Source organism: Pinus tabuliformis, chromosome 5_1 (genome assembly GCF_031772625.1).
Source record: "Pinus tabuliformis cultivar Carrire ecotype Pingquan chromosome 5_1, CPIR1, whole genome shotgun sequence".
Taxonomy (NCBI): Eukaryota; Viridiplantae; Streptophyta; class Pinopsida; order Pinales; family Pinaceae; genus Pinus; species Pinus tabuliformis.
In genome coordinates this window covers 674,124,050-674,146,123 of record NC_142305.1, presented here as the reverse complement: position 1 = coordinate 674,146,123, position 22,074 = coordinate 674,124,050, and positions in this window count along the sequence as shown.

Here is a 22,074-nt window from a genome sequence, read left to right as displayed (position 1 = left end):
TCCTGGATTAACCACTGGTATGCAAGTTTGGTTATTTTCGACCTCGGTGGTTCTGAGTGTCCAAACTGCTTTACAACCAAGTTCTCCTCCACCTGAACAACATCAACCTCATGTTGATCCTAAAGTTGATCCCTGGCCTTCTTTTGCCTATTTGTTCACCCCGTTCTTCCTCTTTGTCTAGTGAAAGTTTGGATACTATTAATTCGGAAGTTAAGAAGAAGAAGAAGAGGTTGAAGAAGAAGAAAAAAAATAAGCAAGGGGGAAACCAAGCAGCCATTTCTACAGATGCAACTAATGAAGAAAACTATTCCAACGAGCCCTAGAAATTAAAATTCCCTTGCATTTTATGTAAGGGCGACCACCTTCTTCGGAATTGTCCTGGTATTCCCAAGGTCTTATAAGTGTGGTCCACAGGTTCACATCCACCTTTGTCATTAGCCATTGGTGATCATGCTTGTGATAAACCTTCAACTAGTAAAGCTCATGGGAAAAAGGGAAAAGTCAAATTTCCTTGTAAGTTGTGTGATGGTAGTCATCCCATTCACCTTTGTCCTCTTATAGATGAAGCTTCCAAAGAGTTGGAAAACCTTACAGCTTCTCAACGTGATCTTCTAGATGGTTATCGAAGTCTTTCGCCTGACCCTTCACTAGTCGATCCAGTGATTGATCAAAAGTCATCTTTGGTTAACCTCGCTCTCTCTGAAAGTGAGTCACATGAGTCCATTATCGACCAACCATTGGTTGAGGAAACACTAGACTTGGCACCATATTCAGTTAGCCATACCTTTCCAGTAGATATTGCACCCCATACCGCTCAGTTTCTTCTAGTTTCTTCAGTTTCAAATGAACTGGAGGGAAATCCTCCCATTCTTGAGGTGCATGAGAGTAGTTCTCCTATTCCCATAGAGAAAGAGAGTATCTCTCATGTTCCTAAAACACCCCCTCCAAGTAGTTTAGTCACTTCTTTTGATTGGAGTCGACTGGCAAAGATATCGTCTTATGTCTTATGTGCCTTTCTATTATAGTACAGGCTTACCATATGGTCGTACCTAGCATAGTAATAGACGAGGGAGCATTTGTTAGAATTTTTTCCTCGACTTCTTGGCAAGATTTAGGTTCTCCTCAGATTGTCCTTGCTATGGGGTAAAATGCATGGGATGAAAACTACCCTCAAAGGCCTTCCCGAGACCTTCAACAAACTGTAAGATTATCTGCAAAAGCTACCAAGTTACACACATGTTCATCTATCAAACATAAATTGACAAGGTATGGAAAGAGGATCACCTTTAGTTCCTTCTAGATTTGTTTGGAGATCTCTATGCGGTAAGAAGAACACCTTCAAGACCGGCTCCAAGACAATTCTTGCACAAAGGACAAGGCAAACCAATCATAGCGTACACTCTTGAAAACTAATGTAAGAATACACAATAAACATATATTAGTGTATAACTTAACTACTCATCTCGACAAGCATAAGAATGAACAAATAAATGAACAACATCACTGACACTATGAAGTAGGGAACACAACTGCAGTTCTATATTTATAGTGGAAGAGTGGTTACAACCATCTGTTGTATCAGCCTTCCTCTACCCCTTCTTCCTCTCTCTCTCTCCCTCTTTCAGCTCACTTCTTCAAGTTTATGACAGTTCACAACAGCTCAATGGGCTATCCTTCCAAATGCTCTGACCCCTTTCACAATGGCCCTCTCAATGCTTATGTAGCAATCAAATTGGGGCTTCCAAGCTCCTCTTAGAGTTCATTAGGGAAAAAGTCATGAACCTGCCCTGTTTACAAGCTTTTTCCCATTTGCCTTCATTCTCAGATTGGAATTTCTCCAAATATCTTGATTTTTGGAGTTTCCTTGCTTTTCTTGAGCAAATTTAGGGATAAATATCTAGATATTTGTGAGTAGATTCGTTGGCTTGACTCATTGAACTTCTCTTAGGTTCACTAACACTCCCCGTAGTCTAAAAACTTGAGTTAGCAGGGTGACTAATGCTCCTTTATGCTTGGTAATAAGCTTTATAAAGTAGGTTAGTAGTGTAAAGCTGACGTTAGTGTGGATTCAAGGCTTGCAATTGTGGTCTTTTCTTCAGTCATCTGTCTTTCACCTCTGAGTTGATGAGGAGGTCATTTTGTCCTATAACAGATGCCCCCTAAAGTATGAGATCAAAGGCAGAGACAATGGCCGAAATACTTTAGAAAAAACTATAATTTTCTGTCAAAATTTTTGTAGAGAGAGAGAGAGAGAAGTTTCAGGCGGTAAGGAAAACCTGATACACCACATATATATATATAAACTGCTAAAATCATGTCCTGAGTTGGGCATTCCCATGCTTAGTAGCTATGTCAAAGTAATTTTCTCAGCTGAGATATAACAATGCTGGCCGCTGATAAGCACAGAGCAGATCTAATGTCATAATAGATAATCTTGAAATAGCTGTCTCCAAAGAACAATATCCGTAGCCTGGGAGAGGAAACAAGGCTAAATGATGCAAGCCTCTACCCAAGGTCTTGATTTTTGCTTCACCGAACAGCATAGATCGGTACATGTGATAAGATGTGTTGACGTCGAACATGCACGAAATCATCTGATTACCAGTCAATAATGGAGACCGTTAATAGATGCGAGGAAGGCCACTGATAATGGTGATGGTCTCCAAGATGCATAGTGCAAACTAGCGAGTGTGAAGAATTTCTTTGTCGTCGAACACTCGTAGAATCACTTAACCAGGAGCCAATAATGAAAACCCGTGATCAAACACAAGGTAACCTACCACTAATGTCTGCAAGTACCAAGGCACTGAATGTGTTTCTGGGTTATCTTCCTAGATAGAGTGTTGAAGTCGATAGGAAGAAACCTGTCGAAAGGTAGGAAATGAAGTGTCCTACATTAGTCGACACAAAACTGGACAAGAATGATTTTTTTTTTTGAGGAATATTTCGAGCATTTGGGTCTAAACAATGGAGGGCATGATGAAAGGATATGTATGATTGGTTGATAGAGGAAACAAATGGGGACCCTTGAACAATAGAAGGCACGACAATAGTTTTAACCAGATAGCACTAGACTCATGAACAATACAGAGTGTTAAGATACGGAGATACAATTACATTAGGGTATATACGCTAAAACTCATAGGATTGTAGGGTACATATTGAGAGGCCATCAAAATGAAGCTTTATCTAAGGGAGTGCCATGTTTAAGGGAACAATTGCTGCCAAACCACGCTTTCTAACACGAAATATAGTTGTATTGTCCACTTTCCCCATTTGATTTTTTAATGAGTCCAGATGAGTAAACTCATCGATCTTTTCATGTTTAAAGAGTCTAAAAAGGATCACAAAAATAATGACTCTTTTCCATATCTGATTAGTTTAATGAGTCTAGACAGGAAAGCTCATCGATTTTTTCATGTTTTAAGAGTTTGAAAAGTATCATAAAAAGAACGACTCTATATCTTTTCTGTGTAATTTAAAGAGTCCAGACTAGACAACTCAGTGGTCTTTTCATATTTAGAGAGTTTGAAAAGATCGTAAAGAGAGACTCCATGGTGGTCCCTTTGTCATAGTTGTTAATCGGGTGCGACAAAAGGTTAATAGTATACCCGGATCAGTTACTTTTCCGTATTTTAATCTATTGAATCTGGATAAAGAGGAACCTTTTTCCAATAGATTTCGACCTCATTTTGTTACGAGTACGAGGCGATGGACTAAACTCGTGTTTCGTCGTGAACTTTTAATGAGTCACACGACGACAAACTCAATACCTTCATCAAAATTTTTAATGAGTTAGATGAAGAAAACTCAAGGTATCTTTTTTAGTTTAATGAGTGAGAAAAAGATGGAAAAGAACGACTCATCCCTTCTTTATAGTTTTACAAGCTTGAAGGAGGGGAAAAACTTGGGGATTTTTCGATTTAAGAGTGAGAAACTGTCCCAAAAAAGAAAGTTCTCTTGCTGCTATTGTCTATTTTTAATGAGCCCAGTAACAAAAACTCAGGATTTTTCAATTTTAATGAGTAAGAAAAGTACCTAAAAGAATGCTCGGGTTATCTTTAGCAAGTTTTAACGAGCTGCAAGACATAGCTCGAGATTTTTTTTTTCAGTTTAAAGAGTGAGAAAAAAGTGCCTAAAAAGAATGCTCCTTTGGTCTTTTTCAGTTTATGAGCTGGAAAAAGATCAAAAAAGAGTTGCTCAGAGCATCGTTATCTGAGCCCTTGGAAGATATAAGGTTAGAATTAGATAGTTTACATTTCAAAAGAAAAAGGAAAGAAAGGGTCTTCTAGCTTAAATGCACCCAATAAAGTGAAGAAAAAATGTTAGGGTAAGTAAAGGGTAAGTAGAAGAAAGGTTGCAGAAGTACAAAGTTGATTGAACCAAAAGCACATTTATTATGCTTAATCATATGTTTCAGTGTGCAGGAGTAGTTTTGAAAGTGAAAGGATGTTCACAAGTTGATTTGGCTAACTCCCCCTCACTTCATTTCATCCCCCACTACATACTTACTAATTTCCCCATTATCCCATCATTTCCTAGGAAAATACCCATTTTCACTTCATTTCACCCTTGCCCCTTGGTTTCACATTTTTCCATAGCAAATTACCCTCCAAAAGTCATTCCCTTACCAAAAAACCTTTTTTCCCTAGTGTGAAATCCTTTCCCCTTAAAGAAAAAAAAATTTTCCCCTTATTAATTTCCCTATGTTTTCGAAAAAACCCATGAAACCCCTTTTAGCCTAAGTTTTGTTTACCTTGCATTTCTTAACAAACCTCTGCTATATTCACTTTTTCCCGATATAACTCTTTTTAACCCACCCCCTAGGTGCGGTTAAACAAACCCCCACCACATACAACCCTAGTTCCATTTAACTAAACCCACATTATATTTAAACCCCGCACTTTATTCATTAAATTAATTACAAATCATTCGTAATTAACCCTCGGGCCCTGCAAATCCCCGCCCTTGCTCCCACCGTGTAACTTTACCGCGTGACAACCATTAGATATGTTAACCCCAAATCTGATAGCGCACATCCATATCGTGTTCATTCACTTCTCGACCTTTACTTGCCCGAGAGCACGCGAGATTCGTGGTATTGCTCGGGCCCCTTTTGGCTACGTGGCATCTCCTTGTTAACTCACATGCTCTTGGGAAAATACCGCCTGATGGCCAAAAGTAGGGCAATGGCCCCCTAAACTGCCTCCCCGCGTAAGCCAAAACCATCACTTTTCTTTATGATTTTTCGCGGAAATTTCTAACCACTGCTGGTTAAAAGGTTGCAGACCCCCTTTTTTACCCTTTTTGCTCAATTTTCTCTACGAAAGATTCCAAGCCTTCTTGCGGAAAGTTGAATTTCTACAATTGAATTTAACCACCAACTTCCTCCCAAACACACTCTGGAAGCCCAATTCAGCCCTCCAGTGCACAACTGAAGCCACATTACCCTCTGCGGCTGCCATCAAAACCAATTTGTAGTCTGAACCTCAAATTCTAGGTATTTTGATAAAAAACTAGAAACAACCCTCTCAAATTCAAGAATATACCATTAATTCAAACATTAAAGTAATTGAACTTAATTAATTTCCCTTGAATTGAGAGTATTCTCCCCTCGAATACCCAAAACCTATCCTACAAACTATCATTACCCTATCTCTGTACCATACCTATTTAGACTTCTCTTCTATGGTCTGTACGAGCCTAATTCCCACATTTTATCCTCAAGATGGCTACCCAGACCTCTCTAGATGTCAGACTAGTCTCAACCCCTCACTTGGACATTGACCATTTGGCCCTAGCAGACACGGATTTCCAAATTAAAGACGCTGCTACTCTAGGCCACCTTCTCAAAATCCACTGTTGGAGTAAGGATAGATTCTTGAACCATGTAGATGACATTCACCTTTGGGAATCCAATTTACCCAAGTACATATTCCCAAAATTTCACCCATTCCCTCACATTGTACATTTTTGTCATGCCTGCTATTTCCCAATCTAAAGGGATATTGTGGCACCAAACCAGCAATTGCTATTCACCATTACTGCTGAATCCATCAATCGAATGCTACAAATCCAACCTCGCCATAATCAGACCCCTCTGTCCATTGGAAACTTGTTGGACCTGTACATCACACTAGACCTAGTCAAAATCAAGCAAATTTTCTAGAATTTCATCATTGAGGAACGCCATACTCCTACAGACACTCCACCCTATGCTGCCACCATTTTTTCAGAGACTGGAAGGCGTATAATCACCATGCTCTCATGCATCCTTGGATATACCACCGATGAGCATGTGGATGACGTCATCTTGGCCTTCTTGTCCATTTTTACTCTAGGCAAGCCTCCTGCTATTGTGTTTGATTATGCTCAGTTCATTGCAGACATAATGCATGAACAATTCACTAGACTGCCCACTGAAAAAAGTTTTCAAATACTCTTCAGTGTTGTTTCATATGTTCTTTTATTACTAGACAGATAAGTTCCCTATGAGCATCCAGAAGCTAGATACCAAGGGAAAGGAGAGATCAGTCATCTACTGGACACCCTAGGTCCACAAGTTTTCCACATGATTCACCTACAAAGACTTCATAGACTCCTTTGTATACCCTGTTATGGACATGCTAGCTTTAAGACTCAGCCTAGAATCAGCCTAGAGATCAATAAAGTACTACAATTGGCAAAGCACAACAAGGTGGGAGACTAGTACCTCTACCAAAACCATGCTGAGATCAGAATCTATGGCTACCAATTAGCCCCCTATAAGAAGCCCAAATACCTCCCTATGAGGATATTTTCTCTTGAATACTTCAGACAAATCATCAACTCTGATGAGGTCCACTTCCTAGCTTATAGAAAGAAAACCCAGTTCAAGGTAAAAAACCAATTAGGCCCATTCATTTGCAACAACAGAGACGCTGGACCAGAGGCCAACAGGTTACTTCAACAAATGAAATTCAGAAAAAGTTTCATCTCGCAGTATGATCCTCAGGGGGTTATAACTAAACTTAGACTCATGGTCAAGTTGGGAGCATACATCCACCACCCAAGACCTAACATTGAACAGTTTTCTTACCAGGATGAGTGGGTGGAGAACACCTTGATTAATATGGACAACACTATTGTGGATGTAGAGAACACACTCATTGATCTTGAAAGATAATTTGATCACAACTCTTTCCTACAGGTTCCAGAACAAGGGGAACCAATGAACATTCCTCCCGTCCTCCATACCCCAGCCAATGAAGAGAAGAATCCTAAGAGGAACAAGGAGGAAGCATCTAGCTCTACCATGGAGACTATTGATGAGCTATTGGAGCCAAGCAAGAGGCCTAAGTTGAATCTTGTCTTTCAATAGGAGGGAAACATTGCTTCAAAGGAAATAACTGACAGTGAGGCAATGGGGCATAGAAATAAAGAAGTAGCTACATCAGATGAAACACAACAGCCATCAACCTCTAACACACAGACGATAGAGAGACAATAGGTTTCTTCCTTTGTCAGACCAGCTGACAAGGAAAAGGATATCAAAGATAGATTCAAAGAAATAAAAATGAGGAATGAAAAATTCAAGGTAGACACATATGCCCAATACCTCAAGCTTACACCAGCAAACAAGACCATACTGATGTCAGCCTTTGACATCAAAGAAGGAAAAATGTAGGTGTCATTTTTGCAGCCCACTGTACAACAACCAAAGACCTCAGCAGATTACATGAAGACTAATTTTGAGGTGTTGGCTAGGGATGTTCATCCCATTGATCAGATAGAGTTTCACAAGCAGGCTAGATAAATGATTTACTCCACCCTCACAGAAAAGGCCATGGATACTTACAAGTTGCAGGATTCATTAGATAATGTGATAGCTCAATACAAATTGGAGAAGGCCTCCTCATAGGTCAAAGACACTAGGATAAAATCCTTGGAGGACTTCATCATTGAACTTGGCCATGACCCAAGTGATGTTAAGGCCACAGAGAAACTAATCAAAAAGAAGAATGAGGACATAGCAGCCCTCAAGAAACAACTTAAGCTGCCTCCTTCACAACACCCACAGATAAAAGAGGTCTTGGAAAGCCAGACCAATCATGAGGAGATGATGGACCTAGTGCTGCAATTGAATGATTAGTTGAAGGATATGGAAAACGAGTTGGATAGCTTGATTCAGCTCAAACCGGCTAGTATTGATAATGCTCCTGCAACTGTCATTCCAATAGTGACCATAGATGTACCTTCTACTTTAGCAACATCCTTAGCTCGCACTACTCCAATGGCCACTGCACTACCAACATCTACAGCAACTACATCAACAATAGGATCGACTGCAACAGGCTCCATAGGAGATGTAGCAAACAGGCTGGTCAAAGAAATGGAAGAAATGTCCATTCAGACCACTGAGATGAACAGACTTAAGAAGAAAGTCACTAGCTTGGAGATAGATTGCAGACTTACCCAGATCATGCATAAAGAAGAACAACAGAACCCTGCAAGGATGAATGAAATAATAAAATGCCTGGAGAAAGAACTGACACTAAGTGAACCTATTGGTAAGGCCTAAGAACAATTGTGGGCCAATATCATTGACTTTGTCAATGATATTTGGCCATCCATACAGGTTATTTTTGAACAAATTGGTTTAATAAAGCAGACCATAGAATCCATCCGGAGAGTCAAGGAAGAACTTGGAGATATTCTAGAGGAAGCTGCAAGAATCATCCACTTCCTCAACTCCAAGAATAAGTATGAGCTGCAAGAACTTGAGATACCTAACAGGACAGGTACAATTTTGGAAGTTAGAAAATTCCTCACTAAGAGGAATTTGATGTTGAACTTAGAAGATAAGTGTCAAAACATGCAACTAGCCGTTGACAGGTTCATGGTTAAGTTTGAACTTTTGAAGGAAAAGGGATTACCTAATCCCTTAGTTATAAATGATAAGTTAATGACACATGAGGATTACAATAAGAATATCAGGGAAGTGGCTAGAGAACAGGTAATCACTTCATCCATGAAGGGCTTACCAACAGGAAAAGTATTGTATCAAACTTTTGAAAACTTGTTTTACCTCCAGCATGAGGTAAAACACCTTTTTATTAATAAACCTACTTTTGCGAAATATACAGAAAAATGCTCAATATCCAATTACCAGATGATGAGACATGGGAAAAACTGAATGATTTACTGCAGGAAATACATAGTAAAAATATGAATATACAGTTAAAAGTAAAAGAGCACAGTAAAAGGATATTGACAGATCAGCAAGGTTAAAGTGTATCAGATGAAAGGTTAAAGTAAAATAGAACATCCAACGTGAATACCAAACAACCAACTAGCTTAAAGGGAAAAAGATCAAAGAGAAAAGCCAACAGAACCTAAATAACAAGGACAACAAGCAACAATTCAATAGCTGTCTCTATCTTCTTGCATGAAGTAATTTATTTTTCCTAGATTAGTTGTCAATGCAGTTTGAGATATTTTGTAATTCCTTTTTGTATAAATACATCATAATTCAAAGTATTAGGGTGGATTTCTATACATTTGTGGAGTTATTTTGATCTTAAACCTAAGGGTGATTGTGCCAATTTTCAAGTCAATAGACTGGAGCAAGTAATAAAAGCATTTCACTACAGGATTCATGAGATGAGCTATTTGTAGTGAAGTATCTTCTTTGTTTTATTTTGTTACCTTCTTATGTGTTTCATAATATGAAATGTGTTCTAAATTTGAATGAATTAACTGGAGATATCACTCAAAATTTGTTTAATTACACTATGTTTTGCACAGTTAGTCATTTACATGTTTTCCTCTGGTACCCGGATTTGAGAACCCTTAATTTCTCTCCCATCCCAGTTGACTTCTTTCATTCCTTCTAGTGTATATCCTAGGGAACCCTTAATTGCTCCCTGGATCCGATTTGAAACCATTTCACCACTTAGCCTTTGAGATCTGTAGTAACTCATCTATCTTGCCCTGTAGACACTGTTTTTAGAACTGAATCCAGTCTTGTTTGTCCAACAATTGACCCCATAGCCAAATGGTAAAAGAAAACCTCTATTCATCTAAGTAAAGTAATCCCACCACCCAAATTCAAACCAAAACCCAAGTGCAATCATAACTATCCTAAAATTAATTAACTAAAACAAAGTTAAATAAAAAAGAGAGAGCCCTCTCTGAGATTAGGAAGGGTAGGTCCTGATCTCCAAAAGCGGTTTGTGGTTACCTCTATTGTTTCTTTTTCTGACAACTTGGAAGAAATTTTGGAGTGATAACATAATTGGCGACCATCCTGGGGACTTCGATCCTAAATCTCATAAAACTTTAAGGAAACCTTAAATTTAATATTAAGCCCCTTAAGGTCATTTTTATCAAGTTGCTTTTGAAAAATTTCATAAAAAACAGTTTAAAAAGTTAGAATTCTGCCTCCTAAGAAGACTCACTATACTAGGGAAAACCTAGATCTAAACCCTGCTACTATAGTTGATGACCCAAATAGAATTTTAAGAAAACCAAAAAATGAAGAAACTCAGGCAAGTAGTAGCCAGTTAGTCAAAGCAAATTCACTCCCTGAGGAGTTGTCAACTTTAGAGGAAATCCATTTTGATTTGTCATTTGACCTCTCATTATTTAGAACTAAATCTGAGAATGCCATCCATGAAATAGTGTTAGACCCTGATTTTACTCAACTCATTGAATCAAAAAGGGCTATCCATCCAGATTAAATAAATTTGTCTTGGACGCTTTTGAAAAGTTAGAAGCTTTGACCTGTACATTGATAAGAAATATAGATAGTGCTTAACTTCAATAATCTGTTGAACTAGCTTCCCTCACTACTGCTACCTCTGAAATTTCTGCACAGTCTTCACTCATTGTAAATACACCTTCTTTTACCATAACCTCACCAATAATGTCCACTACAATCCAATCCCCTAAACTAGTTATTCATCAACCATCCTCACCATCATCTAGTTCATCTCCATCTAGTTCAAGCCCTTCCTCAACTACCAGCACTTTACCCCCTAGTCAAGCCAGAGTCCAAGCCATGGCAGACCGATATGCACCTCTGGTTTTACCTACACAACTCCATGCCATGCCCCAAGATTATTAGAGAAAAATAATTTTGTTTGATGCTACTGGTCAGTACACTACCTAGCAGGATGTAAACAAGATGACTGACTATTTTGAGTTTCATGAAATAGATGAATCAGATGTCCAAATGAGGTTGTTTGCCCAAACATTAAATGGGGATGTCAAGAAATGGTTCAAAGATTTACTTGCCCATGATATTGCAGACATAGCTAATTTTTATAGATTATTCATTGATAGATGGGAGAGAAAGAAAAACCCTTTGCAAATACTTTCTGAATATGAAAACATTATAAGAGCTCCTAATGAGTCAGTTTAGGACTATTGCACCAGGTTCAATAGTATCTATAATGCGATTCCAGCCAATATTAAGCCTCCACTTGACCTAGTATTAATTAAATTCCTTGATGGTTTTGACACTGACATGTCACACCAGTTAAGGAAATGAAACCCTGAAACACTGGAACAAATGTAAAGCAATGTTGTTAGTGTAGAGGCCAACCTATTAGCCAAGAAAGCTCGAATGAGAAATGAAAATAAAGTTGTATTTAAAGAGGAAACTTCCACTTCAGATGGAAACATAGATATTTTAGCTAATAGTTTAGAGTGAATAATGGATATATTAGAAAACATGGAGACGAAAAATCAATGGGAGAATAAACAACCACCCCCAATAAGAAACCCCAATTTTAGGAAGAACCCTAACACTAGAAAAAACGCTATACCAGATCAACAGATTAGGCCCCCCTTCCAAGAAAACTATGTCGAGGGATTACAAAGCCATGAAGGAGAGGATGACACCCAGATTAACTTACTAGAAATCAAAGACGAAGACATTGTTTTTCTTACTCAAGAAGAACATAATTTATATATGTTGCAGTAGTTGCAGTTAGAATCTGGTGAATCCTTTGACTTTAAACATGGATATGAGTCAGCTATATATGAGGTACATAAACAATATAGCTTAAGAAGTAAAAAGAACAATGAGAGTCCCATTAAAAGATCCATCCAGACCCAGACTAAGATAATAAAAGAAGCTCCAGTTACCAAAGTTTTATAAATCCTCCCTAGGGTAACGCCAGAGAATTCTACCCCTAAAATTGTAGATATAACCTCCACTGAAACTCAAACAGAGACAATTATTGAAATCAATCAAAATAAGAGAAATAAAGGAAAAACAGTAGAAACACAGACTGAAATGCCTAGTACTGAGAAACAAGATCAGAACACACAAACTGCACTTGTTAAGGAAGATCTAAATCAAACAAACAAAGCTCAACTCCCTTTCAACATCAAAACTGAAATAGAAAAATTAAAGATATCAGTTCCCTTAACCGAACTAGTAAAGAATGAATCCTATAGGTCATAGATAACTAAAACTTTAAACATAGTAGAGGGAGAGGATGTTTTTAACTTGAATGATGCTCAACTTGAATTATTGTTTGGCCCTGAGGCCAATGGTATTCATCAACAAGGGTGTTATCGAGAAATCTAGTGTCTATGCAGAGCTGCTAGTCCCACTAAGGCTGGTAGCTACCTTAGAAACAAACAAACTAAAACCACTTTCGTTTTCCTTTATAAGAAGTAGATAAGAGGGGAACAAAGGAGACCAACCTCTATCTTGCGCTTGGTTCCTTGCTTGATTCCTCTCCCTTCTGGTAGATCTTTGCTACTCGCTTCCTCATCTACCCAGCTTCAAAGAGCACCTGTAGAATCAAAGCAGCATAACACTATCCAAGAACAGAGATCTACTATCATAAACAATATAGGACCAGATATATATTGACCACACAAATGCATATATCATCAATCATACAAGAATGTGGAGGAAAACTTGAATAGCTTTATTAATAATCAAGAATAGCAAATAGGATTACAACCAATTGTTCTGACCCAGCATCATCCTCTCAGCAAGAAAGCCCTTATTCACCTCATGAAAAGCTTAGATCACCCAACACTATGATGTTGCACCAAGAAACCAGCAACACTTCCTTACAAGATACAAAATTCCATCCTTTGGATCTCTGGGATGAGGGATCCATATATAGATGTTTGCAAGGGGGGTGAGTCAGCTTCTGAGATTTGATTAGTGTCCTCTCTGATAGTTCTTGATTCCACTTGGATATTGATGATCTCTTACTCATCCCTGGGCGAATGCAGAGAGGCAAGTGTCACAGGAGAAGTTTCTGGAAGATTCCATGAACTTCCACCTTGCAAATTGACTCTGCCATTTGTCCACTCTCACCCATCACACCCCATAGAAGGGCTTTTCAGTATGCATCGCACCTCCCGTGTGCATTTAGGTGGGATGCAATGCACTTTGACCATGAAGCAGGTGAGATGGTCCAATTTTGACCAGTTCTGAGTAGTTTTTCATGGAGAACTTCTGGGAGATGCCGTAATCAGTTGACCTTGTTCTTTTAGGGGCTGAAACAACTCTTTTAGGGACTTAGGAGCCCTTGGTTTATGGACATTTATGATTGGGGTTGCAGTGCCCATAAATGTCTATAACAGTTGCCCCCTAAAGCATGAGGTCGTTAATCTTTTGATGTCAGGTGAAATGCTTTATCATGAGGATCCGAAGTTTTTTCAAGCTGGAAGGTGACCTGTAATAAGATACAATACAATACATTATCTTCATAATATTTTCATGAACTAGCTGAGGTGGGCATTCCCATGCTCAGCTTTATAAATTCATTTTCATGTACATAAGACAGACAATCGTCTAAGTGCAGACTGATGATTCTGGTAGAGCCATCATCCCTTGGATTGGATGATTATCTGTGCAACAATGATGTACATTTGATGTCTTTATTTTCCTGAATATATATCGTAGCCCGGATGGATGAAACTAGATCTGGGGTCTTCAATCTCGTTCGATCTTCACTGAAAGTACAAGTCAATCCATGTGAGAGATGTTCTGGATTCGAACATGGAAAGACATCGCCTGATTACCAGCCAATGATGTAAGCTATTAAAAGGCACAAGAGGAATCACCGATAATGATGATAACCCTCAAGGTACTACAGTACAATTCATGTGGTGTGAATAAGGGACTTGGCGTCGAACACCATGCAAAATCTTTCGGTCAAATTCCATTGATGTAAACATGTCGCTGGAAGTGAAAAGCTTGCCATTGAGGCATGCAAGCTTCAAAGTACTGAAAGGGTTGTTCCTAGATCGACTTCCTGGATAATGAGCTGATATCGACAAGAAGCGATCCGTCACAGGAGGGCCTTAGTGAATCCCACATCAATGACACTGAACAGAGCAAATGATTTTAATGGAGGTGAAAATTATCTGATGACATAAGGTTCAGGGTGGCGGTCATGAAAGAATGGAGCGTAAATGTATTGCATTGGATGAGACATAGGTGAATTCTCTGAGCGACTTCTCTTGAACATATTGGCGACACTGACATGATGGATTGGTAGCGTTAACCCCAAATATGGATGGTGTGATGGACCAATGGTGATATGACCAGTGAACGAAACAACCCAACCTGACTTGGATGCGGAGTGAAAGTGTCATGTTCAAGAGCAACTTGCTACCAACAAAGTTTCTTCAAGTTTTCTTCCCAATTTTTCCCCAGTCATTGTTGACCAGTACCTCTTTATTTTTTTCAAGCTTGAGGAGGATAACATATGCTTGTTCTATAATTTGCCCTTTGGGCAAACCCATTGCTATGTTTTATCGAGCCCAGCGATAGTGAAACTCGTTCTTGTCTGTATGGACAAGTTTGTCGCTATTCGGTTTTAACGAGTTTAATGACAAAGATAACTCGGTCCTTTTCAATTTTAGAGAGTCTGAAAAGGGATGTAAAGAAAACTCCAACAATCCTTTTTCGTCATATAATCCCTTAAGTCCGAAAAAGTATAAAATAATACAAAAGGGATGAATTTTCGGTAATTTTAAAGAGCCGAACAAAGCAAGCGCTCGATATTTTTGTGTAATAATCCCTCAGGTCCAAAAAGATTAAAATCTAAAGGAGGGATAGCACTTCCGGTCACTTTAACAAGCTGGAGAGGCCAATTGCTCGGCAATCTTTTCATATTTTACGAGTCAGATGAAAAGAGCTTAAAGGAGACTCATTTTTCAAGGAACGAGTGATAAGTTCGGGTAGCAACTAATTCCAAGTAAGGTTTGGAATTTTCCAATCACGGCAGTGTCACAAGGATGGCTAACAGGATCACTCTTCGCAGCTGTTCCTCAAAAAGGGTAAACAATCAAATGGAGGTGAATGATCAGCCAATACAGAGTGGAGGTGATGATGAGAACATGGCCAAGGCTTCAAAGGCTGATGATAATGCATTCACGATGGTTATTTACCAGAAATTGGTTCATTTTTTGATAAATGAGCTTAAACTCTGGGGGAAACATTTGCTCATTGCTTATGTTTATTTTTTAACGAGCTTGAATTCTGCGTTAAAACTGCTCGATATAATGGTCATTGATTATCTTGATTTTACCATTGACAACTTTGTTCCTTCAAAGGTTGTACTGCCTGCTCAATTGCTTCATCAAACTAGTTAGAAACGAACAATATATGTTTGAAAAATGAGTCAAAACACTAATATTTTACTTGAATTACGTGAAAAGTAATTTAAAAGTGGTTTTTTACCTCTCATTTTACCATTTCATTTGAACTTTTGTTTGTTGGAGCTTTGGAGGTGCTTTCCCTCTTGATTTTCACTAGCTAATTCCAGGAGATTCTGTGGATGATTCTTGGTGCCGTCTGGACCAAGTAGGAGCTAAAACTGAGCTCTTCAGTTTCATTCTTTCCTTTTTGAATTCTGAGCATGTTTTTTGGTTTTTCTGAGCCTCTAGGGTTTGAAAAACTCGCCCTAGCTCCATCGCACCTCTTCTATATCGAAAGGTGTGATGCATGCTGGCTTGGCCATTGGCCAGTCAACATGCATCCCACCCAAAACACTGCTGGGGGTGCGATGGGCACAAGGAGGGAAATTTGTGCACAGTTTTCATGGAAATTTTTGCCTTGTTTTTCACCAAATCAAGATCCTAACTCTTCTCTTGTTTGTTTTTCAGAGATTCATTGGAGCAAAATGCCTGTTACATGGCGAGAACATGAGCATGAAGAAGAGGACATGCTTGCTTTACATGATCTGGTTACGGTAAATGCACTGCGGAACTGTGGCCTATTCAAGTTTTTCCGCACCTCTAGCATGAGGCAACAAATCAACTTGTTGCAATATTTTCTCGATGCATGGGATCCTACCAACCAAGTGTTCCAGATTAGGGGCAAATCCATCCCCTTGACTGTCGTGGACATCTATTTTTTGACCGGCTTATCGAGGCGGGGTGCCCCTATCTCATTATCAGGTTCGGCCCATGGGGGTGAATTTGTGAGAGATTACATTCACAGGTATTGTAGAGAGGGATCTCAGCTGAGTAAGGACGGAAAGATCAATATCCGAGATGTCACTGACAGGTCCTTGAGGACCATTCTATTCACTTTTGCTAGACTGGCTGGTAGTGCGGCTCTTCATGTGGCCAACAGGTCTTATATGCAGTATGCCTTGGAATGCCTTGAACCAAAGGTGTTCAACTGGTGTGATGTAGTACTCTCTGTGATGAAAGAACAACTGACCAAGGTAAAAAATGGAAGATTGAAGAACTTTGGATATGGTTCTATTTTGACCGCTTTTGCCTTGGAAAAGATCCCGCTGATGCAGCCGCAGTATGTTTCACTTGGTTTACCTCCACCGACTGAGCCACGGATGCAGAGATGGGTCGACCTTATGTCCAGACATGCTGGTTAGTCCCAGGTTTCCTTTTCTGATACCTTCTTTGAGTGGTTCAATCATCAGGAGATGGTTTTTTCCACGTATCCATATGCTGGTATGGATTTCCGGGGTGACCTGGATTTGGTGCTGCCGGCTGGCGAGCAGTGGGGTGTCAGTGGTAGATTCTCTGACCATATCTCTCTTTATCGTTTCTTTTTATAATGTTCTTGTGTTTTCTTCTATCAGGACTAATCAAAACTCATGTGCTCATGTAGATGTTGGACCAGTTCGGCCAGTAGTACGCTTGAAAGTGCCAGCTGCTGCTCCAGCAGGAGAGGCTGTGGGAAGGGCTATCCTTCGTGACCTTGATGTGGTTGAGACTCTTTCAGCAATGTAGGATCAGGTCGAAGGCCTCACTATTGGTATTCCAGATGTGAGGACTGATGAGCTACCTCTGAGGTTGCGGCGACATCCTACCGGCGTGCCAAGTCAATGGACTAGGCTTTTACGCATGATTGCACATGCGGTGACTTGTTATCACCAGCATCATTAGACTAGGGTGCCCCCTAGCATTTTGAGTTTTGGGTCATCTGACCAATTTTGTCTTGGTTATAGAACATTATGTGTAAACCATAAATAGTTATATATATATATTTTTGATTTTCGGAGTTTCATTTTGGTTAAGTTACATAATCCTGATGCAAATATTGATGAAATGCTTCTTTTTATAAATGTTGCAAATTTCTATATAACACATAATTTGCCAATGAATCTGTTAATGTGTTTAAGTTTATGGAAATATGTTGATATTGAATAAAATCAAATTGTCTTTCCAAAATCTTGACCCTTAGGAACATGCGATAGATAGCTGGATTTCAGACGGAGTAGATACCAGTGAGTTGTAGTATGACAAAGTGTGAGTCTAGCCTGATGAAAAGTCAGCGTATGCCATGTGTGATGGCATCAGAGAGGAGTTCTATCAACGCGCTATATTCAACGATGTTATTTGTTGACCGACCAATACATACCCCTTTGAAACTTACTAACTCGCCGCTTGGATTAAAAATGGCCCAGCCGCAGAAGATAGGTTCCGCGAACTACGACTCGCTCTGTTGGCATATCCAACAAATGATTCCAATAGGTTCGACATCTGCAACAAATGTAAAAAGTGGATTACTTGAACAAAACAATTACCCTTAGCGAAAACAAAATTGTAACAAAAGCATAGGGGTTACTACACTGAATCATGCGTAGTAACGCTTAAGGTACAACCCGTTACGGGGTTGCACTAGTGGAATCCCGTCATAATCCATTAACTTGTAGGCTCCTTTTGCTAATACATGTTTAACAATGTAGGGGCCCATCCACAAAGACTTGAACTTACCTGCTCCCAATTTATCGGATTCCTGGTCATAAAGTAAGACCAAGTCACCTTTTGAGAAGACACAGGGTTTGACATTCTTGTCGAACTGCGCCTTGACTCATTTCTTATGGGCTTCATTAGCCAAAGCGGCATCACGGCGGGTTTCATCCAATTGGATTAGTTCCAAGAAACGAGCCTCCTCTTCTGAAGTTCCGGGGAGAAGGTCGACTGTGAGTTTGAGGGACGAGATTTCACACTGAACTGGTAAGATTGCTTCTAGGCCATACACTAGTTGAAAGGGTGTAAACCTGGTTTCATTCCTTACCGATGTTTGGTATTCCCACAAGGCTGAGTACAGGATCAGGTGCCAACTCCTTTTGTGGACTCCAATCATCCTTTGCAGCATCCGCTTCAGGACTTTGTTGATTGCTTCAACTTGTCCATTGGCCTGCGGGTAATATGGAGTAGAGCTGTCGTGGGACAACCCCAATTTGGCAGCTAATTCAACCATCATGTGATTGCGAAAATGCGATCCATGATCTATGACTATGGCCTGTAGGATGCCGAATCTGGCAACTACATGATTGAAAAAGAAAAGGGCAGCTGTTTCACCGGTGTTGTTTAATGTAGGCATCGCCTTGGCCCATTTGGTAAAATAGTCTACCGCGACTATGATATATCCATGCCCCCCGGTCGAGGTGGGGTTACATGTCATGAAATCTATGCCCCATTTGGCGAATGGCCCAACAGCAACTATTGGTTGCAGGGGTGCGGGTGGTTTTCTGGTTTTGCTATCGAAAATTTGACATGCATGGCAACTTCTGACTGCGGTTATGCAATCTTTGAACATTGTTGGCCAGAAGTATCCTGCTCGTAAAATTTTTTGCGCCGTAGCGTAACCAAATTGATGCCCCCCACACACGCCTGAATGGCAATCATTCAGGACTTTTTCGGCCTCCTCATGGGTGAGGCACCTCCTCAGAACTGTATCGACACCACGACGGTAGAGCGTATCACCGACGATCATGTAGTCTTTTGATTGGTATCGAATACGTTTTTGTTCAGAGCGAGAGGTATTAGGCCTATTTTTTTGGGTTTGGAGATAGATGATTATATCTCCATACCATGGATTGCTTGAAGATATCAGAAACAAAGATTCATCCACGATGGTTTCTTCGGATGTTTCATCGTTGGACGACGATGGGAGATCGCATAGTAATTCCGCGAAAACCAGGGATTTCTTGGATTTGGATTTTACAAATTCCAGATAAAAATCTTGAAGAATTGCTATCCATTTTGAATATTTCCCCCCCACCAACTGTCGCGACAATATATAAGTCATGGGGTTGCAATCTGACAAAATGGGAGTTTTTCGAAAGAGGACATAGTGTTGAAATCTCTGTATCGCTTGAACAGCTACAAGAGCCAGCTTTTCAACATAGGAATACTTTCTTTCTATATCATTTAAGTTTCTACTCAAATAATATATGGGATGTTTGATTCCATTGTCTTCTTGAACTAAAACCATTGCGATGGTTGTATCCGCTGTAGCCAGATACAGGTTAAAGTCTTTTTGATAATCAGGAGCATACATTAATGATGCTTTTATTAGGGATTCATTTAAAGCATCAAAGGAAGCTTGCGCGACCTGATCGCAGATGAAGGGTACTTCTTTTTTCAATAGACGTGTATAACCTTTAGCAAGTTCAGCGTAATTTGGAATAAACCTCCTCAGAAAGTTTGCTTTCCCTTGGAGTTTCTGAATCTGAAGCAAATTTGAAGGTGGAGGCAAATTTATGATTGCCTGAACCTTACATGGGTCGAGACAAATCCCGTCCTTTGAGACTACAGAGCCAAGAAAACGACCAGAACTGACACAGAACACACATTTGTGTGGATTGAGTTGTATCTTGTAGTGTCGGTAACGTAGAAATATTGCTCTCAAATGCTGTAGATGATTGGTCCGCGTTCGCGAATGAGCTGGAAGGTCATCGAGATATGGTTGAATGATGTTTTTGATGTCATGGAAGGCATAATTCATTGCCCTCTAAAATTTTGCCCCTGCGTTCTTTAAACCAAAGGGTAACTTATGATATGCAAATGGCCCCACGGAAAAATAAATGCAGTCTTTGACTGGTCTTGTGGGCGGATATTTATTTGATCATACCCGGAGAATCCATCCATAAATGAAAAGATTTCACATCCAGCGCATTCATCAATTATCTGGTCAATTAAGGGTGTAGGGTAGTTGTCTTTTGGACAAGCTTGATTTACATCCCCATAATCGACGCACACTCTAATCGTTCCTTGTTTTTCATTACAGGAACAATGTTTGATACCCAATCGGTTAGAGGAACCGGGTAAATAAAACCAGCATGGAGAAGTTTTTCAACTTCTACCTTGATGGCAGCGGCTTTCTTGGGGTGCACCTACCGTAGCCGTTTTTGTACTAGTTTGACATCTGGATACATCTTTATTTCGTGTTCAATGATACTCGAGTCAATGCCTGGCATTTCATCATATGACCAAGCAAAGACATCTCTGAATTCGCGAAAAAGAGCGTTATATATTTCCAGTTCTGAAGGAGAACAACATTTGCCAACATAAATATTCTCTACAACATTTGTTTTGGTAGAGATATTTATGGCGATAGTCTCTTCTATATTGGACAAGTTCCGCTCGGAATCCACCATTTTTACAGTATTTGATAGGAAATAAAAAACTGAAGGATGATGAAGGTCATCAAGAGTATCTTCTTGACAATCCGGAAGATGGGAACGATGGTGGTAATCTTCCCATGGCGCCCCGTCAATTATCATTGACTAAACAATTCCTTCGTCGGTGTAATGCACTTGTGACCAAGGATCTAAAGGGGTGCCATATTCCTTAGACCTATCTATCCAAACGCTTGATGAGCGTTGATTTTGGTTTTCCTCCCATGCTAGAAACATTGATTGCTACAATATTTCTATTGGGCTGGGAGACAATATCTGCAGATGATCCATTCTAATATCGTTATCTAAGATCTTTTGAATAGAAGATATCATATTTCAGGTTCCTACTGTTGCCACTTCCGCCAAATTGATTGGAGGTGGGAGGGAAAAAGTCCCCATTAATATAGGGTCTTTTAGTAGGCCTACTCCGATATTTTGAAGCGAATGGGGGCTTCCATGGATCATTGGAATGCTCCCCGTTACTTGGGAACTATTGGGTAGAAATATTTGTTGGTCGATGATTGTAATTCCCCCTTGAAAGGGAAATGCAATCTTCCTAAAGTAGGTCGACACAACCGCAGCCATAACATATATCCAGGGCCTTCCCAGTAGGATGTTGTAATCGAGGTTTCCGTCGATTACTTCAACATCTATTTCTACTGTTTTCCTCCCCAGTTCAACTTGAAAGTTACTTAAAATCCCATATGGGGTATATGTTTGTCCATCAAATGCTTTTAATGTCGTTGAAGATCGCGACAAGGTTGGAGATCCTAAAGTTTTCCAGCAACTCATCGACATAATACATGTAGATTCCCCCTCATCAATAATTGTTCGATGAACAGTTTTGTTGAGGGCTTTCACTTGAATGAGGAAAGCTAGTTGAGCTGGTAACTGAGGGTCATATCCTTTGTGATTAAAGGACACAAGATTAGAATCCTTTGGGTCAATCCCACCTATTGCTGAGAATAAAGCCTACTTTTGGGAAGGGCAATTTTGCAATACCTCAAGTGTCGACATAGCGGATGGAGATTGTGCCAGATCTTCCACTATATTATAATGTTGTGCTGCTCTGGCACGAGGATTAAATGTCGACTTGTGTACTACTCCCTTTGGCAGTTTTATTGTTAGCTCTGGAATGATGGGCGGCGCAACTTCTGTCGAAGTTGTT